The sequence below is a fragment of the Gavialis gangeticus genome, unplaced genomic scaffold (assembly GCF_001723915.1).
Source record: "Gavialis gangeticus isolate Ggan-Ray unplaced genomic scaffold, GavGan_comp1, whole genome shotgun sequence".
NCBI lineage: Eukaryota > Metazoa > Chordata > Crocodylia > Gavialidae > Gavialis > Gavialis gangeticus.
Window position 1 is genome coordinate 27107323 of NW_017729026.1, and position 295 is coordinate 27107617.

General features: G+C 53.2%; 1 protein-coding gene across 5 annotated transcripts in view; it reads left to right on the plus strand.

Moving 5' to 3' along the window:
• CDK19 (cyclin dependent kinase 19) overlaps positions 1–295 on the plus strand; it is a 281950-nt gene that overhangs the window by 46615 nt on the left and 235040 nt on the right. The gene's annotated exons all lie outside the window — the stretch shown is intronic.

Here is a 295-nt window from a genome sequence, read left to right on the forward strand (position 1 = left end):
GGGGGGAAGTCTGGCAGGTGTTGCTTCACCCCTTTCAGGCAGATGGGGTTGCACCAGCTGGGTTTTCCACCCCCACCCTGTTGTTAGCCAGCTGTCACTGCTCCAGGAGGGAGTGGGGGGCAGGGCCAACCCTGCTCTGCTCAAGCAGACAGCACAGCCCAGGGCTGCAAAACATACTGGGATTCTGGGGGCTGTGATTTAACTTGAACCAAGAAGGGGTCTGGGACAGAAGTTTCATAAACCGGTTTGACCCAAATCAGTTAAGTCTGACTTTTATTAGTAGATGTTTAGGATT